The sequence below is a fragment of the Mesoplodon densirostris genome, chromosome 12 (assembly GCF_025265405.1).
Source record: "Mesoplodon densirostris isolate mMesDen1 chromosome 12, mMesDen1 primary haplotype, whole genome shotgun sequence".
Classification (NCBI taxonomy): Eukaryota; Metazoa; Chordata; class Mammalia; order Artiodactyla; family Ziphiidae; genus Mesoplodon; species Mesoplodon densirostris.
In genome coordinates this window covers 88,920,599-88,937,234 of record NC_082672.1, presented here as the reverse complement: position 1 = coordinate 88,937,234, position 16,636 = coordinate 88,920,599, and the positions used below count along the sequence as shown (strand labels likewise).

Here is a 16,636-nt window from a genome sequence, read left to right as displayed (position 1 = left end):
CAGCCCCAACTGTTCCCAAAAGAGACAGTTCCCAAAACAGAAGGAGGCTGAGCAGACAAATAAAATGTAAGACAATAAAAATGGGCACAAAAATTACTAACTTAACTAACTAAATAAACAAATAGGGCAGTCCCTGTCTGGGGGAGGCTAAATGAATGAGACAAGCATATCAGAAAAAGTTGCTAGCTACCCCATTAAGCAAGAGATACAATGTGTTAAAAGTAGCTCCCTTGAGCAGAGCATACTGCTTGAACAAAGACAGAGAGATGTTTTCCTTATTATTAATGTGTAGAACTATACTACCAGAATAACGATAATTTCTGTCCCTGAAGCCTTTTTTTTTTTTTTTCTCCCAGCAGGGAAATCAGGAATCTCCATAGCCGTTACTCTGAAACAAAAAATCAGTTTAAGAGTAAGAACCATTACGATTATTTTCTAGGGAAAAAAAGAGAAATGTCTTTATCCAAAGTCAATGCCCGGTAGACTGAATATAGTCAATCTTTAATTCAGAAACTCTCCTGACACAATAGCATCCAATGTCTACCTCTGGGTTCTCTCAAGCTCAACATCCCTCCAGAGCTGCTTTTCCAGGAGACCATCTTTCTCTGACTGGTTGGTACTCAGAGAGTCTTGGAGTAAGAACTTGAGGTTAGGAGATGAACTAGACCAAGGGGTCCTTTCCCTTCTCTGTTCTCCACCTCTCCTTCCTCCAGTCACCTTAGAAGCTCAACTTTTAGACTACTCAACTAGCATCTCCTCTGTGCTCTCCCCCATTACAGAACTCTTCTTATTTTGTTGTCCAGTTTGTTGATATGTACATCTTTCCCCATTTTCTGCCAGCCTCCCATCATTGACAAGAGGATGAGGCTCATATTAATTCATTTTTGTACGTACGGCAGTTTTTATACTGCCTGGCATATAGTACGTACTTAGTAAATGTTGGTTGGAGTGAATGAGAGCTTTACCGTTATATGTAAGGTAGTGATTTTCTGGTTTAAGAGAGAATAAAATTCAGGGAAATTTTTTCAGAACTAAAAGAGCTATGGGTATTATAAATTTAATTATTGATAAATAGCCTAAATATATAATTATATATACTACATTGAATCTCATACTAGATTTTGTTATGGAAGAGTAGTAACAGTATCAAAGGTTTAAGGAAAGTAGTGAGATGTGTAGCTTAAGATGAGTGTTAGGGTCCAGCAGACCTGGATTCTATTACTGGCTGTTCTGCTTGTTATTACTGCTTAACAGTCACCCTAACTTTAACACAGCAACCAGGTAGTTCTCACTTGGAGTCTCTCATGTATGTGCAGTCAGACTGGGGCTGCAGGCAACTGAAAGTTTGGCTATGCTAGAAATTTTTTTTTAATGAAGTATAGTTAATTTACAATGTTGTATTAGTTTCAAGTGTATAGCAAAGTGATTCAGTTATTTGTATATATATTGTGTATATATATCTATTCTTTTCCATATTCTTTTCCATTAGGGTTATTACAAGATATCAAGTATAGTTCCATGTGCTATACACTAGGTCCTTGTTTGTTATCTATTTTACATATAGTAGTGTTTACCTGTTAATCCCAGGCTAATTTATCCCCCCCCTTCCCCCTTTGGTAACCATAAGTTTGTTTTCTAAGTCTGTGAGTCTATTTCTGTTTTGTAAATAAGCTCATTTGTATCATTTTTTTTGGATTACACATATAAGTGTTATCGTGATATTTGTCTTTCTCTGACTTAGGTCCATCCATGTTGCTGCATATGGCATTATTTCTTTCTTTTTTATGGCTGAGTACTATTCCAGTGTATATATGTACCACATATTCTTTATCCATTCCTCTGTTGATGGACATTTAGGTTGCTTCCATGCCTTGGCTATTGTAAATAGTGCTGCTATGCACATTGGGGTGCATGTATCTTTTCGAATTGGAGTTTTCATCTTTTCCAGATATATGCCCAGGAGTGGGATTAATGTGTCATATGGTAATTCTACTTTTAGTTTTTTTAAGGAACCTCCATACTGTTCTCCATAGTGGCTGCACCAATTTACATTCCCACCAACAGTGTAGGAGGGTTCCCTTTTCTCCACACCCTCTCCATGTGCTGGAAATGTAAATGGCTCCCTGATGTGCTGGGCTGATGACCAGGTTGCCTATATGTGGCCTCTCTAGCATGGAGGTCTCAGGATGGTCAGATTTCTCCCATGCCAGTTAGCTTCTACCAAAACAAGCATCACAAAAGAGCCCGGTAGAAGCTGCATGACCTGTTCTGACCTTGCCTCAGAAGTCACACACATTGTCACTTCCACTGGATCTGTTAGTTACAAGTGAGTCACTAAGGTCAGCCCAGTTTCTAGGGAAGGGGACATAACCCTCAGTGGGAGAAATGTGAAATAATTTCTGAACAGGTTTAAATCCACTACCCTAGCTCTTCCACTTACTGGAGTAGCCTGTGGGGAAATTAGTCATTTGACTTTTTCTATCTATGAAATAGCATCCTTGTGAAGATTAAATAAGATGATGTATTCAAAACACTGAACTCGCAATAAGCTCTCAGATGTTCTTTTATTATTGAGAGAGAATATATGGGGAAAACTCTTAAAACCAAGAAAACAATATCCAATAATTACATTACCCTGAGAATTGGGGAAAGACTATTACTCTTGTATTTTTCTGTAAGAACTCCTTGTGTCTCATGAGAGCATCAATTTAAAAGCATTAAATTCTAACAATATTTTTATACATACAGTCATTCCAAGTTCCAGTCAACTGATTCAAATGTGAACTTCTAGAACCCAATTCATTTGTTTATAAATGAAAAATGGTCTCCATATATGTGCATGTATATCCATTTATTATGCTAAGAATATACAACCTTGCTATTCTGGCAGAGATAAAAGAAAAAAAAGTTTACCAGAAAAAATCTGTCATTGAATGATGTGACTTTGCATTACACAGAACACTGGAGAGAGATTGACGGTTGATCTTCATTTAACACAAAAGCAAGAACTTTAAAGTTTAGCAGAGCCCTTGCTGAAATATCGTACTGATTCAGTTCCCTCTTTGCTTTGAGCCTGTGGAATCATCATCTGTCCTGTCTAGAAGCCCTTGCTCCATTTCTCTGGCTGTAATCTATTAATTCATCACCTTCTGGGAAGCCACTGAACAGGAGAAAAAGTTGCCTGTGGAACCTGGAGAGATATGAGATCTCTCTACGCTGTTGCTAAAGGAGAGATCTTTGCTAGTGACCACCATCTTGTCTCTCTCTGTTAGAGCTTTTTCACCTTGGGCAGAGTAATGCCCACTCCACACTGGGTCTTCCAGCGTCCTTACTATCTTTCTCATTCTTCTGCTGTTCCCTTGAAGTACATCCCTGTGTGACAGTCTCATTTTGGGAGATGTCCTGGGGCATGCACAAATGGGAGGGGAAAACCCAGCTCCAATAATCATGACCTGACATCAGTGGGGAAAGAAAGTAATACAATCCAGTCAATGTTGAATATTAATGAGACATAAATGAATTGACCAACAACTAGACTCTATTCTCAGCTCTCCTGGAAACATTCCTGGCTTTGCTGTCTTCCCTGAATCCCTAAGTATTGTGTTGTCCCTTCCAGGCACACTGTTTTGTTTCTCTGGCCTAATATTCCTTTTGGTTGACTGAGAAGCCACTCAGTTATTTGAGGGGCAAAACTCTTCCTTCCTGCCCCCCTTCCTCAACAAGACATTTCCTTCAATAGGACATTTCTTTCATCAGATATAGTTTTATTATCTGAGGGTATCCTTATGGATACACATATATATCTGGATTAAGGAATGTGGTATTGTTTCAGTGAGATAGTATGTTAACAGAATTGGTTTATCTGATAAATCCGAGACTCCCTATTATTTGCAAAGTTGTTAGATTATGGACTCAGAAGAATTGAGACTCTGAATAGTACTACGGGATAGGATTGATAGGTCATAAAATGCTCTGGAGATTGTGGACACTGATGACTGTAGAGAAAGGTTCTGCAAAGAGATAGGGGCTCTCGTGCACAATTCGAGGTATTTTAAAATAATATCAGAGCAGGAACAGATCTTACAACTCATAGAAGGAAAGTGTCAGTATGTGCCTTTCAGCTAGCCAGTGTCTCCAGTTTGTTTATTTGTTTTTTTCACTGTGGTAGAGAAAAATATATATATATATACATATATATATATATATAAAACATAAAATTTACCATCTTAACCATTTTTAACTGTATAGTTTGGTAGTGTTAACTATATTCACATCATCATGCAACAGATTTCCAGAACTTCTCATCTTGCAAAACTGAAACTCTGTATCTATTAAACAACTCCCAAATCCACCTCCACCCCAATCTTGCCTGGTAGCTACCCTTCTACTTTTTGTGTCTATGACTTCGACTACTCTAAATACTTCATATAAGTGGGATCATACAGTATTTGTCATTTTGTAACTGGCTTATGTCACTTAGCATAGTGTCCTCAAGAGTCATCCTTGCTGTGGCATGTGACAAGATTTCTTTCCTTTTTAAGGCTAAATAATATTCCATTGTATGTAAATGCCACATTTTGTTTATCCATGCATCCATCGATGGACATTTGTGTTGCTTCTACCTCTTGGCTATTGTGACTAGTGCTGATGTGAACACGGGTGTCCAGATATCTCTTTGAGACTCTGTTTTTAGTTGTTTTGGAAGTCTTTTGGATCTATACCTAGATTGCTGGACCATATGATAGTTCTGTGTTTAACGTTTTGAGGAACCACTGTACTGTTTCCAAGCTGCACCATTCCATTGTGTTGGCCATAAAGTTCATTCGGATTTTTCCGTAACGTCTTACAGAAAAATCCAAACGAATTTTTTGGCCAACACGATACAGTCCCACCAACAGTGGACGAGAGTTCTAATCTCTCCATATCCTCATCAACACTTATTATTTGTTTTTTCAATAGTAGCCATCCTAATGTGCGTGAGGTGATAGCTCACTGTGGTTTTGATTTGCATTTCTCTAATGATTAGTGATGTTGAGCATCTTTTATATGCTTGTGGGTCATTTGTATATTATCTTTGTGAAAATGTCTCTTCAAGTCCTTTGCCTATTTTTTTTAGGGTTATTTGTTGTTGTTGAGTTCTAAGAGTTCTTTATATTAACTCCTTATTAGATATGTTATTTGCAAATATTTTCTCCCATTCTCTAGACTGCCTTTTTAATCTGTTGACTGTGTCCTTTGATGCACAGAAGTTTTAAAGTTTGATGCAGTCCCATTTGCCTATTTTTGCTTTTGTTGCTTATGCTTTTGGTATCACATCCAAGAAATTATTGCCAAATTCATTTTCATGAAGACTTTCCCCTGTATTTTCTTCTGGGAATTTTATAGTTTGGGGTATTACATTTAGGTCGTTAATCCACTTTGAATTAATTTTTGTTTATGGTGTAAGATAAAGAAAGGTCCAGCTTCATCCTTTTGCATGTGGCTATCCAGTTTTCCCAGCACCATTTGTTGAAGAGACTGTTTCTCATTGAGTGTTCTTGATATCTTTGTCTAAGATCATCTGACCACATGCCAATAAACCAGGGTTTATTCCTGCACTGCATTTTGTTTTTTAGTTAACTGAGGTCTACCATGATTATGCAACTTCTTTGTATAGAGATTAAATAGATGCATGGCCTCTTGTATCAGTCTGCCCTGAGTATAAGTACTCCACCATTTACTAACCATGTGATGTTAGACAATTTACCTTTCTTTTTAAAAAATTTATTTATTTATTTATTTCTGGCTGCGTTGGGTCTTCGTTGCTGCACGCGGGCTTTCCCTAGTTGCGGCGAGCGGGGGCTACTCTTCGTTATGGTGCTCAGGCTTCTCATTGTGGCTTCTCTTGTTGTGGAGCACGGGCTCTAGGCACGTGGGCTTCAGTAGTTGTGGCACGCAGGCTCGGTAGTGTGGCTTGCGGACTCTAGAGCGCAGGCTCAGTAGTTGTGGCGCACGTGCTGAGTTGCTCCGCGGCATGTGGGATCTTCCCGGACCAGGGATCGAACTCATGTCTCCTGCATTGGCAGGTGGATTCTCAACCACTGCGCCACCAGGGAAGTCCAACAATTTACCCTTCTGTGCCTTACTTCCTTATCTGTAAAATGGGGATAATGAATAGTACCTCCCTCAGGATGGGATTGTGAAAATTAAATAAAATAAAGCTTGTAAGAAAATGCCTGATACATAGAAAATACTCAATAAATCTTAGCTATTACTATCTCCTAAATTTGCCTCCCTTGTAATTTTACTAGGACATATCCAACACAATTATAGCTCCTGAAGGATCTTCAGAGCATAGCAGCTCCCTCAGTTCTAGATGCCAACACTGTTCATGCCTACTGTGCGCTTTCATTGATGCACCAACATTCGGAGGCTTGTTGTTTGTTTTATCTTAATTCCATAAGACCAGTTTGCTTGCAGCCTTCTACCCATCCCACACTTTCCCTGAATATAGGAAATAAAGAAAGATCAATATTGGAAAAGTATAAAAGAAGGTAAAGGTCTCTGTAGTTTCTCCAAGTTGGTGTTCAGTATGTATTGATCCATGAGCCTAAAATAGGTTTGAAAAGGATCAGAGACTTTTCCCCGTCTTCTGTGTCCACCGTGAGTCCACCGTGAAGTGACTGAGGTGAGGTCGCAGGGGGGAGGGGTAGAGAACCAAAGCTCTTCAGTTCAGCTTAGTTTGAAATCGACAGGCAGCTGCCACAGAAATCTACCTGGTTTTTAGAAAGCTGCACTGGCCGATTCCTTACCTCACTGATACGTGCAGCATGAGTATGGCTAGAACAAACTTATGTTAAATAAAATGAGTGTACTAACCATGCTAGCAGCAGAATCAGTCAGAGCAACCAGGAAAATTGCATAAATCTAAGTAAAGGTGAGAGTTAATATCTGTTCCATCCCATGTGGTTTGGTGCAGCTGGGGTTAATCAGGTCTCTGTACTTTCAGTTCTTTTCAGTTGAATTCTTGCTGTTATAACCAATGTTCTTCCCATTATCTTCTGATTGCTTTCCCTTTCCATATTAAAAGATCTCAAAAACCAGAGGCATAAATGCTGTTTATAAAAATTTTTTCTTGTCCCAATGTTAATGTAAATTAACCAGCTATGCCTTTGATATCCATGTCAACTAATCTCAATATTAGAAAACTCAGTTTTAATTAAATTGATAACTATCTTTAGTTCACATTATTTCATCCCAGAAGTCAAAAGTGTCAAAAGTGCATATTAGAAAAGTGGATATTAAGAAAAGCTTTTTCTTAATGTTTACTTAATACAGTACATATCAGTATGTGATTATCAAATATATTAGAAGGTTAATGATTTTTTAAAACCTTGGAACTTAATGATTGCATTGTCAGAGGAAACTTCCGTGGAAGTTTTAAAAGACTAAATATAATTGAATATTGTTTTTGAAATGGGTAAAACTTCCAAAATTATTCTAGAGACTAGCAAGATACAATGTTTTCTTCACCTTTCAGAAGTTTTTCTTATAGAAATAAAGAACATGTATTCTATGGTATTGAATCAAAACATACAGACTTAATTATAGGCTTCTGTTGTTTCTCTGGTTGAAGTCAAAAGTAGGAGGATCACATGTTATTTCAAATCAAATCTGTGTGTGTGTGTGTGTGTGTGTGTGAAATCATAACTTGCTTTTGGATTCCCCCCTCCTCACATTTGCTCAGTCTAATTTTTGGACATATAACCAGCAAAATGCATGGCAATCACATGGAAGAGACTCATTAAATATTCAAATAAATGAATTGTTTTCTTTCCATTTGTTTTCTGAAAAAAAATGGTTTCCTACTCTGTTTTTTCATTTAAGATTAGAGTTAGATGGGCTCTAGTAAAGATGTCCTACAGTCATTGATCCAGGGTTGTCAATTTTCCAGTTTATTCATATGTGTAATAAGGACACTGTTTTGGTGCTATTTGGTTCTCAGTAATTCCTGTTTCTACATTATGACAAGGATCCCATAGTGAGAGCTATACTTGGCAGACACAAATCAGAGTTTCTTCCAAGGTGTGTAGAGGGCAACTCACCCACAACTGAGGCTGAGCCACTGTGCTTAGTGCTATGAGAAAAAAAGAAGGATATGCTGTAGAGGAAGATTTTTCCAGAGAGAAAGAAAAAGAAAGAAGTCTCTCCCCTTCTAGAGGAAGATAGTCAGAAGTTGGATGAACAACTCTTGGGGTGGGCACTGCTGATGAGGTACAATGGACTTTCCAGTTACACGTCAGTGGACACTGGTCCAGGGATTACTTCAGACTATCCACCAGATAGTAAAGACCAATAGAAAATCATATAAATGCCAAGTGCCCACATTGCCAAGAGTACTTTCCCCTACAGACTCTATCTTGAATAGAAAAACGAAGAGGGAGGAACATCACCAATAGGGAACTAACATTTGAATTGACAAAATGTGTACCTGAACACAACTGTTTAATCTAGAAGTGATTTTATGGGCAAGTTAAAGAGTCTCTTGCTCTGCCACAGAATTGTACACAATCTTTAAAATTTAAATTAAAAAAATTATCTCTTGTTCCTTCATTTACTTCCCACACCAGTTATGGGAAGTAAAGATGCTTTATTTCTTGGCATATAAGATTATAATACAACTAAAATTTGACCCTGAACCCCCTACACACATATTTACATAATTACTTTTTAGTAAAATTCATACGGCTTTCTGTCCTAGAATGTTTTTCAAACTTTCCTTTTTAAAAAAATTTTTTTTATTTGGCCATGCCGTGCGGCTCGCGGGCTCTTACTTCCCAACCAGGGATTAAACCTGGGCCCTCTGCCGTGAGAACACACTGTCCTAACCAGTGGACCACCAGGGAATTCCCAACTTTGCATTCTTTTATTTTCCTTTATTTATTTCTTTAATTGAAGTACAGTTGATTTACAGTGTTGTGTTAATTTCTGCTTTACAGCGAAGTGACTACGTTATACACATATATACATTATTTTTTATAGTGTTTTCCATTATATTTTGTCCCAGGATATCAAATATAGTTCTCTATGTTATACAGTAGGACCTTGTTGTTTATCCATTCTCTATGTAATAGTTTGCATCTACTAACCCCGAACTCCCAATCCATCCCTCCCCTATTCCCCTCCCCCTTGGTAACCACAAGTCTGTTCTCTATGTCTGTGAGTCTGTTTCTGTTTTGTAGATAAGTTCATTTGTGCCATATTTTAGATTCCACATGTAAGTGATATCATATGATATTTGTCTTTCTTTTTCTGACTTACTTCACTTAGTATGATAGTCTCTAGTTGCATTGAAGTTGCTGCACATGGCATTATTTCATTCATTTTTGTGGCTGAGTAGTATTCCATTGTATATATGTACCACATCTTCTCTATCCATTCATCTGTCGATAGACATTTAGGTTGTTTCCGTTTCTTGGCTTTTTTTTTTTTTTTTTTTGCCGTACGTGGGCCTCTCACTGTTGTGGCCTCTCCTGTTGCGGAGCACAGGCTCCGGACGCGCAGGCTCAACGACCATGGCTCACGGGCTCAGCCGCTCCGCGGCATGTGGGATCTTCCCGGACCGGGGCACGAACCCGTGTCCCCTGCATCGCCAGGCGGACTCTCAACCACTGCACCACCAGGGAAGCCCCGTTTCTTGGCTATTTTGAATAGTGCTGCTATGAACATTGGGATGCAGGTATGTTTTCGAATTACAGTTTTGTCTGGATATATGCCCAGGAATTGGGATTGCTGGATGATATGGTAATTCTATTTTTAGCTTTCTGAGAACCTCCATTACTGTTTTCCACAGTGGCTGCACCAACTTACATTCCCACCAACAGTGTAGGAGGGTTCGCTTTTCTCCACACCCTCTCCAGCATTTGTTACTTGTAGACTTTTTTTTTTTTTTTTTTTTTTTTTTTTTTTTTTTTTTTTTTGCGGTACGCGGGCCTCTCACTGCTGTGGCCTCTCCCGTTGCGGAGCACAGGCTCCGGACACACAGGCCCCGCGGCCATGGCTCGCGGGCCCAGCCGCTCCGCGGCATGTGGGATCCTCCGGGATCGGGGCACGAACCCGTGTCCCCTGCATCGGCAGGCGGACGCTCAACCACTGCGCCACCAGGGAGGCCCACTTGTAGACTTTTTAATGATGCCCATTCTGACTGGTGTGAAGTGGTACCTCATTGTATAAATTTTTCTTCCTTTTCTTCTTTTTTTAAATTTTTTTTCTGGTCATGCTGAGCAACATGTGGGATTATAGTTCCCTGACCAGGGATTGCACCCACGCCACCTGCAGTGGAAGCTCAGCATCTTAACCACTGGACTGCCAGGGAAGTCCCAAACTTTCTCTTCTTTTAAAGGTCCTTCTTTTCATAACTGGAATTTCTCCAGGGTTTTGCGTTCCAGGTGTGATCTAGACTGGATTTTTTTTTCTCCCAAGTCCCTAAAGATCATATAATCATATTCACTCATATCTATCTCACTAATAGACATAAAAATAAAATCAGGCACAGGTCTGGATACTTGCTTGTCCTCCCTGCAAATCTTGAAATCTAGGGTATTTGAGGAAGTGAGAACTTTGAGTAAATCGTGTCTGGTATCTCATCCAAAGGGAGCTTTCAGGGGTGGTTGGTTCCACAAACTCTTTTAGTCACAATGTATACCCTTCTCAGTATGTCCTGTCCACCCCTTCCTCCATCTTTAATATACACTGGGAGCCAGTTTTTCAAACACCTGCTTTCTTCAGATGTGGTACTATTACCGTCCACATCAAAAACCTCTATCCCTGGGCTTCCCTGGTGGCGCAGTGGTTGAGAGTCCACCTGCTGATGCAAGGGACACGGGTTCGTGCCCCGGTCTGGGAAGATCCCACATGCCGCGGAGCGGCTGGGCCCGTGAGCCGTGGCCGCTGAGCCTGCGCATCTGGAGCCTGTGCTCCGCAGCGGGAGAGGCCACAGCAGTGAGAGGCCGGCATACCGCAAAAAAAAAAAAAAAAAAGAGAAAACCCTTGAGTTGCACAAAAGAGGAGAGAGCGCGCAGCTCATGGTGGCTCCTTGGGCCTCTTCCTTATGAAGAGAGATCTCTGGGCTACAGATGAAACCCTGCCTTCTTCTGATGGCCCTATGTCTCTGAAAACCCTCTATAATAGGATTGAAACACAGGAAGGATAGTTTCTCCCCTACGTGGGGAAAGAAAGAAGGTTGTTGTCGTTCCCCCCATATATTTCTCCATTCTTTTATGCGTGGAACAAACATTTGTGTGTATCAGTTAAGTACCAGGCACTGTGCTAGATGCTAGGGACACAGAGAGACAAGAAACTTAGTCTAGTGAGAGAGACAAATGAGAGAATCAAAATGACAGTCCGTTTATAGGAGCTCTAACAGAAGTTTACTCAGGGGTAGCAGTGATGGGGTGACCAACTATCCCAGTTTACCTGCTGCTGTCCCCATTTTGGCAATGAAAGTCCCACATCCTAAGAAACCACTCAGTTCTGCATGAGCTGGGACAACTGGTCAAGCTCCTGGCCACGGAATAGGCACCCCTCATGCAGCCTGGGGTAGGGCTGGGATCATGGTCACGTTAGAATTGATGTCCAGCATAAACTTAATGAAGTACTAGATGGATGAAGACATTGGGAACATTTGTGAAGTGAATGAATTTAGCACGTGGGAACTAGATGACATTGAATGCTTAGGAAAATCCCAGCAATGTGCCCACAGTTCATGTGGAACTATCCCCAACCCAGCCTGTTCATTAACCACAGAGGTTATTTTTTAAGCTGAATCTGAGTAATTGATAGCAAAATCCAAGTTTCCTGATTTCTTTCTCCCAGTTGCTGGTGCTCTGGTTAAATTCTGGTTAAATTCAAACCCACTGTTTGTTTATCCTTGTTCCTCTCTCCGCTCCCCTCCTCCAGTTTTTGCTCCCATAAAATGCAGTGTTCACATCTCATTTCTCAGCAAAATTATGAGATGTGTTGAGTGAATTCCCATTAATAATATTCTAGCTAGCAACACTTCGGGAGAGTCTACAGACCATTTACCAAGGAAACTAAATTATTTTGAATACTTGTGTCAAAATAAATGAACCAAGGCTTTTCTGATGTAGTAGCCTAATGTTTTATTGTGGGTATAAACTCAACTCCCCAGTCTCCAAAATTCAGCAATCCTTATTAGGTTCTTTCTTCATTAGTGAGAGTAAAGAAAGTCTTCTTATTGATTTTTCCATAACTTTTTAGTGGTGGAATAGGGCATCTCTTTCCTAAAATAATTTAAACTAATATGAAACTCTTTTCTAATATAAAAGTGTTTTTAGAATACTTTAGAATTATTGCAGACGATATGCAGAATTTATTAAGGTTATGAATCAAAGAGAAATTTTGTGTGTTCTTGTTGTCATAAAACATTTTTTTTAGAGGTTAATCTTTTCCCCATATCTTGGCTTAGCGATGAGTTTGGGTTTTTTTCTCTCCTAATAGGTTCTCTTTGGTTCCAAGGTTTTCCCAGCTACTGAGAGTCACAAATTCTGCCTGAATAGCAGGGTGACCTTTTCAGAGAGGAGCCAGTGTTTGTAAGCTGAAGTATACAAAGGAAGAAAACCAAGTTTACGGACTCTGTGCTAGAGGAAGAAAGCTCATCAAAGCAGCCCTCCACCACCCTCACTCCCATCCCCACCCGCGTCTTCCAGCTCCTTCATCTCCATCCTCCCTGACCTTACTGGACCAGTAGAACTGACAGCTACAGGGATGCGGTTGTCCATTCAGGCTCTTTGATGTCTTTAAAACTCTCCCTCAGTGTCCACTTGACTTTTGCGGGGAAAGAAGTGGCATCTGGCACCTCCGCTCTGTGGAATGTGGCTGACTGCTCCTGGGAAGGAGAATCAAGAAGCAGCCAACCTGGGTTAGGAGGGCAGGTGACCTGGGTTATGCTCACCCACTGCCAGTCACGCAGATTACATTTGGTCTGGATATGACCAGATGTCCTCAATTCCCCAGGCCTGAATACACTTAACCTTGCTTCGCCGAACTGCTGTGCATTCCTTACCCACCCCTGCATCCCCTCCATTCTCAGTTTAAAAAAAAAAAAAAATCATAGACACCGCAGTTATCACACATCATCTGACTGTTCATCACAGCTTTGCATACTCCTTTCAAATCGTCTCTTCCTTTCTTCCCCTTCTTTTTAACCTCCCAATTTTGCTTTTTGGCAACCAACCAAAGATTTCTCTGTGTGACTTAAAAGAAATATTACAAGACAAACCCTCTCCTGGTACAAGAGCTGCGGAATGATTTGCATATATAATCTCCTCCTGTGCCTCCTGCTAGCACGGGCCTTTTCGTCTCCAATCCCCATGGTGTAACAAAAGAATAAATTATGGTACTACTGATAGAACATTACACTGACAATCTTCTGAGGTACTGGAAGTTTTAATGGAAACCAAAGAAAATTCAAGATTAGACATTTTCTTATAAATGTATTTCTTTTTCCTGTCTGCCCTCTCACATATTATCAATTTTCTTGCCTTCTTATTCACTTTCCTGTCTGCCAAATAACAAATCTAAAGCGGCCTTTGAGCCAATCTCTCATCAATGGAACTGTACCTGCTGATAGAGAATTAAGGTATTGGCAAATCGGTTACAAGGTGTTTAGGCTTATAATTTAAAGATTTAGTTAAATTAATAAACGATAGCAATTTCAAGGACTGAATCGATTCCCTTACCTAATATTTTGCCTCCTTTCTATTTCTTTGGGAAGATGGGAAAAGTGAAAATAAAAGTGCTTATATAGTGCCATCTAGTGGCACAGATGTTTAAAAGCTCTGTTTCAATCTAGGGATTGTTTAAATGAACCTGGAAAAACAACTGCTACTCTTAGGGTCTGGTTTGGAATCTCCAGGCTTAATTCTATTTTTGTTGTACCTCCTATGAGGATATCCAATCCTGGGGGCCCTTTTTGGTGTCACTGAGAATTTTAAGTTTTAATCTGCTTTGTGGAGAGCCAAAAAACATAACTGAAAATCCAGAGTCATTGATGCTGCATTGCTATTTTAACTTTAGGCTTTCTTACCACTCCTCTTCTTCTCACTAAAATAAAACACTGATTCTGCTCAGAAGAGAAAAATGTTAATAATCTGAGAAAACTGCAGTAATCATGCCACTTAAAATACAAAGGCGTTCTCCTCTTCCAACTCTTCTCACTTAGATCTACTGTTTTAAATGTTAAATATATGAATATGTACAAAGTTCCATCAGTTATATTTACTAAAGAGATATACTTCTATGTGGACAACACCAGAGTTTTAGAAGTTGGCCCCATGCTAGCAAAGTTCAAAATCAATAAACAACTGCCCCCCACACACATATAGGAAGAAAGCAACAATCAGAAAAATGATAGCCAAATCAGAAACTATGGTCTAATCTATTTGTTATTTCCCAGGATCAGCGTGCCCTTTCAAAGACTGATCTCTCACTTGGAATTGAGGCTGGCTTGGCTTTGTGAGATACTTCCAGGACCAGGAATCCATCTCGATCTGTAGGTATAAGCTGCTGTTTCTCAAGTACTTCTGCCTTTCATAGCCAGGTTCTTCTCTGGTACCAGCACTGAGAAGCTGATCAGATCTGCATGTGTCCATCATTACCTGCTTCCTGACTGGTGACAGAGGTGAGTCCTTAACCGTGCTTACCTCAGAGACCTCGAACGCATTTCTCAGGACCTCTTCCAGTTGTGCATTCTTTCATTCTGTCATGATCTTGTGGATAAACTGATAGACACGAAAGTGAATTGAAATATAAAACATGCTGGGCAAGTCTAAAATGCTTCAAATAATAGGAGTTACTTGAACAGATGACTCTCAGACCTCATAGAGGGTCTGCTGAGATACGTATCTGCTGAGTCAGAGGGTGAAATCCCAAATATCCCAGTACAACCCATCGTCTGGAAATTTGTCCTTAAATAAATTTGGTCTTCCTCTCATGGTTCCCTGGTGCTTACAAAAGGATTTCTTTGGTCTTAATCTTTTCTTCTTAAGATATTCATAACTGTGAAAATGAATATGATGAAAATGAACGTTTCAGGAGAGAGGATTTGGGGGCCCAGTACTATCCTTTTACTGTGTTAATTACAACGAGTAACTGAATGAGCTACACCTGTCTAAAGCAGTTTCAATTAAAAAGGGCTCAAAACGCCTGTTCTTAATTTCAGCTAAACTATAGAGTTTTCCTTTTCAGAAACAGGATAGTGGTCTCTTGATCTCTTTGGTTTTCGAATCCCCCTACTCCCCCAGTTCAAAGCCTCCCGTTTGGCTGATGGCATTAACAGCAGTGTCAGAATTGGTAGAATTGACATGCGGTGAAACAGGCCGGTGAATGATATTGATGATTGTTGCATTATTCTCTATCGTTTCTTAATGCTTGAAAATGTTTATACCTTTGGCTTAAATTCTTCTGTATGAAAATAAAAATAATGTCAACAATCTTCATGAAAAAAGTAAAAGAATTGACATGCGGTGAAGTTGAAGTAGTTGCTGGGATCGTTGTTGTTAAAGATCTTTAAATTCAATACCAGTTTGGTCTCTGGTGTTCTTTGAAAGGGCCACCCTTCCACAACAGGAATTTGAGTGGAAGGATGCCAAGCCGTGCTCACTTTTTGTCTCACTTCCAACCCTCTCCAGTGGTGCCAGGTTTATTATGGGTTAGGAACTGAGCAGGATCAAGCGGTTCATTTCTCAAATGTAATCATTTAATGTTTATATAATTGTATGAGGGCAGTTCAATTATTTCATAATTACATAACCGGAACATGGCATGATGCAAGGTTGTGATGAGTGTGCTATCTTGCAACCCTAAATATGCCTCGCCATCCCCCAACCCCCCACCCCTGCTTCAAAAGTCTTAATCAAATCACATACAGAGATTCAATTAAAGTAATACATAGCCTGTGTTGGCATCTCTTTCTCTTCTCTCTGGGTGGGCATTAACTCAGAGTTTTCCTGGGCATACGGTAAGAAAAGCCTGCCTTCTATGTCATTCTGGTTTCTCTTAGTGCTTGAACTTTCTGGTAACCTATTAGACACTATTTTATGCTGCTCCTGAGAGTAGAATCATGAGACTCAATAGTTAAGACCGGGCTTCCCTGGTGGTGCAGTGGTTGAGAGTCCGCCTGCCGATGTAGGGGACACGGGTTCGTGCCCCGGTCTGGGAGGATCCCACATGCCGCGGAGCGGCTGGGCCTGTGAGCCATGGCCGCTGAGCCTGCGCTCCGCAACGGGAGAGGCCACGGCGGTGAGAGGCCCGCGTACCGCAAAAAAAAAAAAAAAAAAAAAAAAAAAAAAAAAAAAATAGTTAAGACCTTCCTCTCACAATCTCTTTCTGCTCCACCCTTGTCAATGATGTGTGAATAGAGGAGGCATAGATGCTGGGCCGTGGGCTTTGTGCCCTCACTACGAAATAACTTTTTCAGATCCCACTCCTGATGGAAAGCTGTTTGCATCACAGTACTGGGGCACTGGTCAGTTTCTGGTATATAATTTTATTAATGAACAAAATAGCACCTAAAACAAATTCTTGCCTGCAGCAGTAGGAGACATCTACTGAAGAGAGTGGACTAACAGGTTGCTGA

At 40.1% G+C, this 16,636-nt stretch overlaps 1 protein-coding gene across 8 annotated transcripts in view; it reads left to right on the top strand.

Annotated features, from left to right (window-relative positions):
- Positions 1-16,636, top strand: part of IBTK (inhibitor of Bruton tyrosine kinase) — a 186,356-nt gene that overhangs the window by 61,929 nt on the left and 107,791 nt on the right. For 5 of the 8 annotated variants that reach the window (XM_060115369.1, XM_060115367.1, XM_060115368.1 and 2 more), the window contains one exon: positions 14,456-14,680. The gene's annotated coding sequence lies outside the window, so the exon portion shown is untranslated. Of the gene's footprint in view, positions 1-356; positions 413-12,498; positions 12,933-14,455; positions 14,681-16,636 lie in introns of those variants that run through there. The other 3 variants (XM_060115365.1, XM_060115364.1, XM_060115366.1) reach the window with 3 other exon arrangements.